The sequence below is a fragment of the Littorina saxatilis genome, linkage group LG1 (assembly GCF_037325665.1).
Source record: "Littorina saxatilis isolate snail1 linkage group LG1, US_GU_Lsax_2.0, whole genome shotgun sequence".
Classification (NCBI taxonomy): domain Eukaryota; kingdom Metazoa; phylum Mollusca; class Gastropoda; order Littorinimorpha; family Littorinidae; genus Littorina; species Littorina saxatilis.
In genome coordinates, this window is record NC_090245.1 from 7,059,646 (window position 1) to 7,071,798 (window position 12,153).

Genomic DNA, 12,153 nt, shown 5'->3' on the forward strand with positions numbered 1-12,153 from the left:
CAGCTTTAAGGATAGAGTGGTGTATGACTTTTCACAGTTAGTGGAGGAATGATGGTACAGCAATAAAAAAACAAGTCGCGAAAATTACTACATTTAGTCAAGCTGTGAAACTCACAGAAGGAAACTGAACGCACTGCATTTTTTCACAATGACCGTAGTCCGCCGCTCGTGCAAAACGCAGTGAAATTAACGAGCCTGTTTAGCGCGGTAGTAGTTGCGCTGTGCTCATAGCGTTCTCTACACATGAAAGCCAGGCAGTTAAATTACAAAGGAAAACAAATGTGGGAATGCAAACAAGGTTACTATCACAGTCTCGACTGAAAGTGATCAAAGATTTCACACACATTTAAGAGAAGCCAACAGCTGCTATAAAAAATGGATCAAGCTTTCTTTCTTTATTTATTTGGTGTTTAACGTCGTTTTCAACCGTTTAAGGTTATATCGCGACGGGGAAAGGGGGGAGATGGGATAGGCTAGAGCCACTTGTTAATTGTTTCTTGTTCACAAAAGCACTAATAAAAAAATTGCTCCAGGGGCTTGCAACGTAGTACAATATATGACCTTACTGGGAGAATGCAGGTTTCCAGTACAAAGGACTTAACATTTCTTACATACTGCTTGACTAAAATCTTTACAAACATTGACTATATTCTATACAAGAAACACTTAACAAGGGTAAAAGGAGAAACAGAATCCGTTAGTCGCCTCTTACGACATGCTGGGGAGCATCGGGTAAATTCTTCCCCCTAACCCGCGGGGGGTAACAGATCAAGCAATGTGCCGTTTCGGTGGTACCTGCGATGAAAGGACACCCCTAAGGGAGGTGTCATTTCAACGGAGGGGCCACACATCTGTATCAAGTTGTGCTACGGCCTCGCAAATTAAAATGATCCAGCATTTTGCTAGCAGTTAGTTGCCTTCCTTCCAGTGTGGCAACAATACAGTGGTACCTGTGATGAAAGGACATCCTTGGGACCTTCTTCTGCGTTTCCAGCCATGCTATATCTTCAATCCGGTCTGTAGGGCGGAGACACCGAAGTCCGCAGTCCGTTGCAGCGACATTTCCGGTCCCCATATCTTCTCACTTGGGCCTCCACTGGACTGGGCAATGTCTTGCGTCAAAGGAGGGGCAGGATATGGGTGTGGGCTTCTGGGCCCGTGTAACATGGGCATTGGTCAGTGTCTGAGATTTTCAGTCTACATGTGGGAGAGGAGCTGGCAGTGTCCTGTTCGCAGCCTGAAGATGGTGACTTGCGCTGCTTTATCCAGCTGGTCAGAATGCTGTCTTCTGTCCCCAGTTCTAAGTATTGGTGCCATGAGGTCTTGAACCTGTTTCTCAGGATTGCCTTTGCTTCACTGAATGGGGGTGTGTGGGCTGTTCCTGTTTGCTGCCTGACTTTGACAGTCTGTCTGCTTCCTCATTTCCTCCTACACCACAATGGGAGGGAATCCACTGGAGCGCCACTGCAGTTCTGTTGCTGAGTAGATACAGTTCTTACCTGATGTCTCTTGGGATCTGTTCCCCACCTGGAAACTGAAGGATGGACCGGCAGTCTGTCAGGAAGGCTGTTGTCTGGGAGACTCTTCCTGGTACAAGGTTTGGGCTGCCGGGAGCAGGGCACAGGCTTCAGATCGGTAATTGGTGAATAGTTTCCTTGTAGCGATTATCTTGCTGGTTGAGCGACCATCGGGGAACCTGATGAAGACTCCATCTCCACCGTTTTTCACTGCCTCTTCTGCTGACCCGCCTGTGTAGGCTCTCACCCAGATGGTAGGAAGGTGGTTTGTGTTTAGAGCTTCCAGTGTAAGGGTCTTGAGTTCTTCTTCTGTGTGGCATTCTTTTTGTTGATACCTGGGATGTCGAAGATGGTGGTAGGGGTATCATGTTGCCAGTCTTCGTGGTCTTGAAGGAATTCTAACGGCTGGCTGCTAGTTGGAAGAGGAGGTAGGTGTTCCCTCGGAAGAGCCTTCATTTGGGGGTTTGAGTCTGTTCTTTGTAGGCGCCTCAAGCTTTGAATGTAGGGGGGTGTGAAGGAAGTCTTAATCTTTTCACTCTGTCTCAGAAGCTTTTCTTCTCTTCTTTCTTCCAGTGACAGAAGGCCAGCTGTCTTTTCCATCGCTGAGATGGGGGTGGTCTTCATGGTTCCTGTGATGAGTCTCAGTCCAGTGTTCTGAGTCTTGTTCAGGTTGTCCAATTTGATGACTGCAGCAGTGGACCATGCGCTTGAGGCATATTCCATATGTTCTGAGTCTTGTTCAGGTTGTCCAATTTGATGACTGCAGCAGTGGACCATGCGCTTGAGGCATATTCCATATGTTCTGAGTCTTGTTCAGGTTGTCCAATTTGATGACTGCAGCAGTGGACCATGCGCTTGAGGCATATTCCATATGTTCTGAGTCTTGTTCAGGTTGTCCAGTTTGATGACTGCAGCAGTGGACCATGCGCTTGAGGCATATTCCATATGTTCTGAGTCTTGTTCAGGTTGTCCAATTTGATGACTGCAGCAGTGGACCATGCGCTTGAGGCATATTCCATATGTTCTGAGTCTTGTTCAGGTTGTCCAGTTTGATGACTGCAGCAGTGGACCATGCGCTTGAGGCATATTCCATATGCGGTCTGACTGTTGCTGTGTAGACTTGGGACCAACATTGTAGATGACTTTTCACAACAGAAATGTTTGTCAAGATAATGCACGGAAGTACAATAGAAGGTGTCCATTATTGGGAGGCGTCCTCTCAATGGAGAGTCATTAGTTGACAGGTACCACTGTAAATCTATCCAGGCTATTGCATGGGATAAGTGTACTCTTTCACTGGGACACACACTGACTGAAAATCTGCAACCTGGTTGCTTTTTGTACAGTGTTGGGAAGTTTTTGCTGAATCAGTTTCAAAACATCTGTGACAATTTGAAATATTTGTTAAAATTCCCACCGTGCACAGGAAGCAGCCAGGCGGTTAAGGTTTGGTATGTCTCCAAGTGGAAGGATGCTCATCCCAGATAAAAGACTGGACATGTCTAGTGGTGTGCATGATAGCTTTACACCGCAAGGAAGGTGGTATCTTCAACCAAAGCTGTTACTTCTTGCAGTGCTTCTGGAAAAAACAAAACACTAGGAATTGGCTCACAGTTTGCGGAAGCTGATTCTGCTTCCTTGCACACGTATGCATGTACACACAGAGATCACGTGATGCATCTGTCTCTGTTATCTATTTTGTAAGAAAAAGCAACTATTAGTGATTACATTTCATTTCCAGTATTTTTATATTTTTACCGGGGAAATGCCGGGAAGTTCCCCTTACCGAGATCTCGTTCGACCGGGGTCGGCCCGCTATTGCGCGGGGCCGCTATTGCGCGAATCTTTAGGGTTAGGGTTAGGGCTAGGGTTAGGGTTAGATTCGCGCAATAGCGGCCCCGCGCAATAGCGGACCCGCGCAATAGCGGCCCAGCCCCGTTCGACCTACATGTTCACACAAAAAAGAAAACGATATGTCAGATTATTAACCACTGATGTACTGTACCTTACTGAAATAATTGCTGCCGACTAAAACCGCTGAAAAAGACTGGAGCAATTGTCTGAGACTACTGCAACTGCCACAAGAGAAAGGGATTGAGAAAAGCGTACACAGAGAACTGAAGCAACTATTCTCTGCTCAAAGGAAATGACTGAGTAATTGGCGCAGAATGCCAAATAAACTTGGCCAAAAAATTATTGCAACAAATTTTAAACCCAAATTAAAGCATTAATCCCCGTGTCATTTTATTGACTCACATGCGAAGCAAAAGTGAGTCTATGTACTCACCCGAGTCGTCCGTCCGTCCGTCCGGAAAACTTTAACGTTGGATATTTCTTGGACACTATTCAGTCTATCAGTACCAAATTTGGCAAGATGGTGTATGATGACAAGGCCCCAAAAAACATACATAGCATCTTGACCTTGCTTCAAGGTCAAGGTCGCAGGGGCCATAAATGTTGTGTAAAAAACAGCTATTTTTCACATTTTTCCCATTTTCTCTGAAGTTTTTGAGATTGAATACCTCACCTATATATGATATATAGGGCAAAGTAAGCCCCATCTTTTGATACCAGTTTGGTTTACCTTGCTTCAAGGTCAAGGTCACAGGAGCTCTTCAAAGTTGGATTGTATACATATTTTGAAGTGACCTTGACCCTGAACTATGGAAGATAACTGTTTCAAACTTAAACATTATGTGGGGCACATGTTATGCTTTCATCATGAGACACATTTGGTCACACATGATCAAGGTCAAGGTCACTTTGACCCTTATGAAATGTGACCAAAATAAGGTAGTGAACCACTAAAAGTGACCATATCTCATGGTAGAAAGAGCCAATAAGCACCATTGTACTTCCTATGTCTTGAATTAACAGCTTTGTGTTGCATGACCTTGGATGACCTTGACCTTGGGTCAAGGTCACATGTATTTTGGTAGGAAAAATGTGTAAAGCAGTTCTTAGTGTATGATGTCATTGCTATGTAAAGGTCAAGGTCAAGCATGTGAGTCGTATGGGCTTTGCCCTTCTTGTTAACACTTTATATGCCAGAGAAGGCCGTTCACTTAACCTTCAGGATCACCATTTGGATTAAAAAAATTTTTTTACGTGGATCACGTGACAGCCGCTCAAGTAAGGGTACCCTCAAAATCGACCAGACAAAAACGGAAGAGCCAAATGAAAAATCGACAAAAAATCACAATAGGCAAAACGTTGCAACTTTCACATACGAAAAGAAAGTCAAATCAATTATCTACCCTGAACAGATTGTTTTGTTTTGCTACCTTGCGTATTTCGCGTGCTATGCTATTCCTACTGATGCAGATGTCGATCGCAAGGGCGGTCAAAAACGGGACTTTTTGTGTCATTTTTTAGGGGTATCATGACAAAACAGTCTGCACTATAGCAATGCCTTGGTGGATTGCTTTGAAACTTTCAGAATATTTTACCAACATACTAGAGATACTTCGAGCGAAATGATGGATTGTTACAGATGTTTGTTAAAATGTTATGCAATTTTTCGAAAAGTTTTTAATCTCGTCGTAATCCTTGGGTCCAAAAAATGTATGACTTTGCATGTCTTTAGAAAAATTATTGATACACACACTGCTAAAGTTTTATGTGCGTGTAAGCACTGACACAAATTTGCTGGACCAGTCAACACGCTACATATTTAAGCGATGATTCTTGTGCCACAGCGATGCCCAGCCAAGCGTGACCCGGCGTAGCATGTTTTAAGAGGCACGCAGCGATAACAGCTGTAAGCGCGAAACAGCGTGAAAGTTTCATTTTTTCCTCATGTGTTTGCATGACTAGCAAATTAACACCAGCAGCTACACGCAAATGAAACTTAGACAGAATCTGTATCAATCATTTATCTGTAGATATGCAAAGTCATGAATTTTTTGGACACCAGTGAACAATCTTATGACAAGTTTAACAACATTTTCCGAAACATTGCGTCACATCTGGATAAATAACCGTAACGATCCAAACTTTACCCCCCATATTGGTTGGGACTAGAAAGAATTTACCCGATGCTACCCAGCATGTCGTAAGAGGCGACTAACGGTTCTGTTTCTTCTCTTCTTTTGTCTTATTTCTGCCTTACCAGTCCTTTCACCTATATTTCCTTCCAAGAAAACTCTCCCTACTATTCCCTGCAGTTTTCCAATTCTTTTCTTGTTGTCTTATTTCTACCTGACTGGATCCATCACCTTTATTTCACTTACCAAAAGTCTTCTTTTCCACATCCTTATTTCTCTGCACCCCGCATGTCGTATGAGGCGACATGTTTAGTCCTTTGTACTGGAAACTTGCATTCTCCCAGTAAGGTCATATATTGTACTACGTTGCAAGCCCCTGGAGCAATTTTTTGATTAGTGCTTTTGTGAACAAGAAACACTTAACAAGTGGCTCTATCCCATCTCCCCCCTTTCCCCTATCCCATCTCCCCCTTTCCCTCGTTGCGATATAACCTTCGTGGTTAAAAACGACGTTAAACACCAAATAAAGAAAGAAAGATCCAAACTTTCCCACGAAGTATCTCTACTATGTTGGTAAAATATTCTGATAGTTTCAAAGCAATCCACCAAGTCATTGCTAAAATCAGGGACCTATATTTTTTTTGACATGATACCCATACAAATTGACATAAAACGTTCCGTTTTTGACCGCTCTTGCGATCGACACCTGCATCAGTAGGAATAGCATAGCACGCGAAATACGCAAGGTAGCAAAACAAAATAATCTGTTCAGGGTAGATAATTGGTTTGACTTTCTTCTCGTATGTGAAAGTTGCAATGTTTTGCCTATTGTGATTTTTTGTCGATTTTTCATTCGGCTCTTCCGTTTTTGTCTGGTCGATTTTGAGGGTACACTTACTTGAGCGGCGGTCACGTGATCCCTGTAAAAGAAATATTTAATCCAAAACTTGAGGTGATCCTGAAGGTTACGTGAACGGCCTTCTTTGGCATATACAGTTTTAATGAAATGACACAGGAATTAATGCTTTAATTTGGGTTTAAAATTTGTTGCAATAATTTTTGGGGCAACTTTAGATAGTTGAACAGTTCACTGAGAACTTAACCTAAGACCTGCAAACTGCTGGAATTGTCAAAGATATTATTTAGTAGTTTTGGGGTCGGATGCATGCTTCTGAAATTAATGTTATATTGTTTTGTTCATGTGTGTAGGCAATTGTGCCCGTGTTCTATTACAGTGGAACCCCCCTTTTAGGACCCCCCAATTTAAGATTCCCTCCCTTTTAAGACCTTGTTTTCTCACATGTTCTGCTCATAAACTCTGTAAAAGTCCCCCCCTTTTAAGACTCCCCCTTTTTAGGACCTGATTTTCTCAGATTTTTGGACGTCTTAAAAGGGGGGGGGGGGGGTCCAATGTATTAGTGTTTTTCTGTGTGTCATCTGAGGCATAACTGTATTTTCAGTGGCGGTTCCACATGCGAAGAGCAGTCAGGAAGCTGCTACGTGAAAAGTTCGCCACATGTTAAATTGGCTTCAACATCAGTGATCTTTAAACACATTTCATTTTATCCCTTTAGGACAGTGTCCACCTTGCTGACAGGCAGAGGACGGAAGACGGGAAAGGAGGCGTGGCTGTGACAAGATGAAGGCCCTTCCCTCCCTCAGGCCCCCTTCCTGTGCTCATCCCCTCTTCTTCAACTCTGCACACACCCATTCTCAATGGTAACTGTTTCTGTTAAAGGCACAGTCCTGTTTGGTGCACACATTATATTTCGCTATCGCACTTATCGAATATTACAAGCTTTAAGTTGGAATGCTGAAGGATATCATGTGACCATCAGCGTAGATAAAGATGGGGCATGCGTTTGAAATCCAGGTTTTACCAATTTATCCATATTTGTTTCACTGGTGAGGAAATTATAATGGTAAATACAGTTGGAAAAACTAATTCAAAGAAGGTTGTTGTGAGAAAATAATTCATAACAGTTATTTTATTTTCATCTCTCATTTAACTGTTTAATGTGCAGGTGAGTGCAGAATATTGTGATATCCTAGCACGACATGCCATCTCCGACACGATTGTTTGGGTTTTTGTTTTTAGGTGAGTCAGCACCCCAGTATCCACCGGGAAGCTTTGCAGAGTGACATGGTGAGGAGATCACATGGAATCATAGAGAAAGCCGCACGTCTGGAAAAACAGGACTCTGGAAATCAACCTTGGTTCTCAAGGACAAGGGTGTTTCTGGAAAATGTGACTTCCGGTAGATCTGTAGAGTTTTGATGACGTAGCATATAACTTGAAACTCTTCAAGGAGTCATTGAGGAACCCCTGAGGATCTCTGCATTCTGGATTTGTGAAACTGGAAGTTTTACCCATGTGGAGTTACAGGACCCAATACATGCTGTTTGAACCAGTTGTGTGAGCGTAGCTATGAGTGTGTGTGTTGGTGGTGAGAGGTGTGCCCAATGGCCTACTGGATAAGACGCCAGCCACCCAAGTGGAAGGTAATGGGTTCGAATCCTGGCCGCGCCTGGTTGGTTAAGGGTGGAGATTTTTCTGATATTCCTGGTCAACTTATGTGCAGACCTGCTATTGCCTTATCCCCCTTTGTGTGTACACGCAAGCACAAGACCAAGTGCGCATGGAAAAGATCCTGTAGCCCATGTCAAAGTTTGATGGGTCATAGAAACACGAAAATACCGAGCATACATCTCCCGAAAGCGGCGTATGGCTGCCAAAATGGTGGGGTACACGTAAAAACCATGGGAGTTTCAGCCCGAACAAGAAGAGGTGGTGAGAGAGATTGAGTTCTATGAAATTGCTACAAGCGAATTGTTTCACTGATTTTAATTTGTATGTATTTCGGTTATGTGTGTGCACACAAGCGCCTGGCTGAGCATACATGTGTGCTTACAAACACAAGCAGCTGGACTCTTGAAATTTGTGTGGTAGCTTGATTTAAATTGATGAGATGAGAAAAATGACTGCTTGGAATGGATGTTTGCACATCTGTGTACATTTATACTTGTGTAAGTGTGTGTGTGATGACACTGTATTTTCATGTAAGTCTTGCTTTAAAAAGCGTGTTAATCCTTGAGTGTGTGGTATCTACATGTACTAGCTTTGGTTGAAAAGTCTGACACAAATACAGTGGAAGACTCCTTTTGAGACCCCCCAGTTTAAGACTTCCTTCCTTTAAGACCCTGTTTTTTTCTAAAAATGTTTTATTCAGGCAATTTGTTTACAATTATTTTGTCGTGCAATGCACAGAACATAATGGTATAATGCATAAGATGCACAGAACATAATGGTATAATGCATAAGAAGGAAAACGACATGTTCAATACAATAGACGAGCAGTTATGACAGATACTGTACAACAAGGGTGTAATATGATGCCCACTTCAGCATAAATTTCCCATGATTCATTGCTGTAAAGTGGATATGTTTATCAACGTTATATATGTAGGACAGTTCATTTAAGAAAATGTTTAATGTTGGCTTTACTTTATTAATTCTACATTTGTACACAACACATTTGGCTTGCAATAAAATACAATCAAAACCTTCATCAGTTTTTATTATGCCATCTTTTTCCAAACAGTATAAGTGTGGGATTAAGCTCAAACCTGCTGCAGTTAAAACATTTATCTTTCATAATACTGTTTAAGCTCCGCCCAGTCCACCACGACTGACAGCCGTTTGATTTTGAATTCAAATTTGGTGAGTGAATTTTTTTTCTGAAAGTACGTTATCCAGGGTTTATTATACACACTTTTTGGGGTGCATGTGTGGTGTACACCTTGAAATGTTTGCCTGACAAAAATGTGCTTTTGAGTTTGGTATAGACAGAGTTTTTTTGAAAATAATATTTCAAGTGAGAGCTGTTTCCTGAAAAGGGTTGGACATTAGACTGAAGTGCATGCCACGCGCCGCTCTGCTTTTATAGATCTTTATACCCGACCCTCGGGGGGGGGATCTGATTAAAGCAACTCAAGTAAAATAAACTCAGGCCCAACAGGCCAAACTACCCATGGGTATAGGCGGAGCCTATTTTCAGTGACCGACATGTCTCAAGTTACCGAGTCTGGTGGATGCAGTAGCCAAGGCATTCCGCTTGATTAAACAAGCCAACAGCAGACTGCATACCTCTCCTTGGCGTGTGTGCCGCCTTTCTTGTGAACCTCTGTAAATTCCCGTTATGTGTGTGTGTGTGTAGTGCTAGTGTGTGTGTGTGTGGTATTCACCTTTTTTTCTGACGGTTATTTGGAAGCATTATTAGTGTAGTGGCAATGATTTATTAACACTAGCAATAAATCCGCTGAGTGCAGATTACACGCAAACACACACACACACACACGCACACACCGTCGCAACCGGTCAAACGGCTGACTTCGTGTTGTAGACTGGAGAGTAGAAATACCCTCTCTCTTGGTGCAGAACCTGAGCGTGAAAACTCGCACCAACAATCGGATGCCAAGAACTTGAGGCACCATCTACAGAGTTTAAATGTATCACTGCTTTCTGTGCATGCATGTTTGAATGTTTCACTCCAAGACATTGGCGCCACTATGCAGCTCTGTGTCTTGGTTTTACAGTTATCAAGGTCGGTACCGTTTTCAAGACCAGTAGGTCAGTCTAGCCGGCTTTTGGAACAGTGGAACCCTTGTTACACAAACCGACTGCATTCTCTAAAGAACATAATTATAGTGACCATTGTCTTTGCCATAATAAGCCAAATGTAAAGTCTGTTAGTCTAACAACTTGAGTTGAAACTGACTTGTTAGACACCCTTATTTTGAACAAAAGATTATAGTTTGCGGTTGTTATTTACGAATGTGACCGTTGGCTTCAGGTTGACCAGTAAGTCCAGATACATAACGGCACTGTGAGCGTGCATTTCGCTCACCCAGCCCACATGTTTGGTTTTGTCTGAGACTAACTAGGTCACCAAAATTTGCGGGAAGAGGAAAAATTTGGTGGGAAAACTTGCATGTTTAGTCAGTCAAGGCCGGCATGGTCTCGCGTCGTGGCCGGAGGAGAATAGCTTTGTGACTAATAAATGTTTAATTAGATAGCAGAGCATCACTATTGCTGGATGTTGATGAATATAATATCTGTGACAGACAGGGATTACGACATTTGCCGCAGAGTCGCCTGAAGAGTGGTGTTTTAGTGTGTGAAAAAGTGAAGAAAGTGTCTTTCATGAGTCATGAGTGCCTGGTTCCAACGTGCGTGACTGTGTGTGATAAGCGGTGTTCTACCAAAAACATCAAGCAACGCGTACAATATTATTTTCTCTAGAAAAGTCTGCCATAAATTCAAGACATTGGTACCTAACTCACGATCGTATTCATCCACAACATAACTTCAGCTTACTTTTTCAGCCCAAGAAGAAAACGTTTTTTTCTGATGGATATGTTTCACTTTAAAAAATAATATATAAACCAAACTAACAATCGAAAAGTGCAGACTATCTTTGAAATGATTTATTAATTACAGAACGATCATCGAAAGTGTTTCACTCTGCTCAGGCAAATTAGTATGGCCGGTATCAGTAGTCTTAGGACGAGTGGGTAGGGCAGATGGTGGTGGTAAGAGCGAAGGGAGGGTGAATGAGTAGTGTCATGTAGCATCCATGGGGCTGCAATAGCGCGGAGTGACCGGAACTGAACTTTGAGGTCAGGCAACATCTGGAAAACATTGTGTTGCGGGTATGTGTGCCGTAAAGGAATGAGCGGTGCGTGGACATTATCGTTCTCGTGTCTTAAAGGTTGTTCCAAAAAGTCTAAGCAAATCCACACTGCCATAAGTAATGAAATGTGGTGTCTTTTTGTAAATTGCTCCCGCAGTGGGGCACTGCGGTTATGAAATTAAAGGCCCCTCCTGTTTTTGGAACCGCAGGAGCTTTCTAGTTTGCTGTTAGGTAGATTTTTGGTTCCTCTTTCCTGTCATGCTCTCTTTTTCTTCATGAATTCTTTTCTTTTTTCTGCCTTCTTGCTCATTCACCTGTATTTTTTCCAAAAATGTCTTCTCTTGCCGCTTGTCTCGCGATTCATGTATAGTTTAATCTGTTAGTGTTCTGATGTAAGTCCAGCAGTAGATAGGTTAAGCCTATTTTAACATACTGGAAACTGGTAATCTTCCAGTAGGTATTAATTTAGTTTTACTAAAGCCTGCTGGGACACAAGTAATGGGTTTTTGCATTTGTAAACAGGAATCGCTTGACAAGTGGCCCCCTTCATCCCCCCTTCCTCGTCCTGATATGGCTCTGCGTAGTCGGCTGGACGTTAAGCAACAAATAAACAAACAAACAAACAATTTGTAAATTGCAAAAGTTGCACCGGTTACTTGCTGTTACACCCATATTCCTCAGAACAGAGTTTGTAACCAACATTCTGTCAATAATTTGTATTTGCCAATCAATTTCTTTGTCCAGTAATATTTCCCAGGTTTTACATGCTTTTGACATTTCAGGTTTTCCAATCATTAAACTAATGTTTTAGTTTGTATTTGTTTTTTGGTCAACATGTGTGCATGTGATAGAAATAGAACATAATTATAAAGCAATAGAAGGACTTCTGAAGTCATGAATTGTCTTCACGCCATAGGAAATGAATAAAAAAACCACAAAAACTATTCTCACTGAGTC

The 12,153-nt window shown here is 42.4% G+C and overlaps 1 protein-coding gene across 2 annotated transcripts in view; it reads left to right on the forward strand.

The window, feature by feature from the left end:
• LOC138960219 (nuclear receptor coactivator 5-like) overlaps positions 1-11,830 on the forward strand; it is a 38,178-nt gene extending 26,348 nt beyond the window's left edge. Inside the window, exons 12-13 of one of the 2 annotated variants that reach the window (XR_011453916.1) lie at positions 7,078-7,222; positions 7,528-11,830. The gene's annotated coding sequence lies outside the window, so the exon portion shown is untranslated. The remainder of the gene's footprint in view (positions 1-7,077; positions 7,223-7,527) is intronic. The other variant, XR_011453915.1, reaches the window with a different exon arrangement.
• Positions 11,831-12,153: the final 323 nt, after the last annotated feature.